Genomic DNA, 454 nt, shown 5'->3' with positions numbered 1-454 from the left:
CCACGTCACATTGATTTGAGCCTTCTTATTTGGCAAACTTAATTGAGCATTTGAATGTTGTGATTGGATAATTGTTTTGCACTTACAGTCACGACGTACGTTTCACAAAAGAAAGTTTCAAGTGGAAACGTACTGCATCATCGAAGTCAATAAATGTGATGTGCATTTAATCCAGTCTGTTGTGCATAATCATGCGCTGTACCAGGAGTCCGTGGTAGAAATACCACAATATAAAACATAACAAGGAAGCCTTTTATTCTTGTGCTGGTTGAAAGGGCTCAAACATGGGAGGTTATATATTTCTTAACAGCAAAGAAAAAAATTTCGGAAGCAGCTGAGGCAGTAGGCTGTTACTTATACACCACCTTGGTTCAATAAAAAATTTTGTCTGAAGCAGTTTCTTGGCCAGGGTCATGCCGGGTGGTTTGCCATCACTCCCAGCAGTAGTTGGGGA

At 40.3% G+C, this 454-nt stretch overlaps 1 protein-coding gene across 1 annotated transcript in view; it reads left to right on the top strand.

Moving 5' to 3' along the window:
• ATAD3A (ATPase family AAA domain containing 3A) overlaps nucleotides 1-170 on the top strand; it is a 33,691-nt gene extending 33,521 nt beyond the window's left edge. Inside the window, exon 16 of the mRNA XM_085898819.1 lies at nucleotides 1-170. This exon is cut by the window's left edge and continues 592 nt beyond it. The gene's annotated coding sequence lies outside the window, so the exon portion shown is untranslated.
• Nucleotides 171-454: the final 284 nt, after the last annotated feature.

This window comes from Eptatretus burgeri, chromosome 10, assembly GCF_056783735.1.
Source record: "Eptatretus burgeri isolate ZD-2024b chromosome 10, Ebu_testis_v1, whole genome shotgun sequence".
Lineage (NCBI taxonomy): Eukaryota > Metazoa > Chordata > Myxini > Myxiniformes > Myxinidae > Eptatretus > Eptatretus burgeri.
This window is presented reverse-complemented; position numbering and strand designations above follow the sequence as displayed.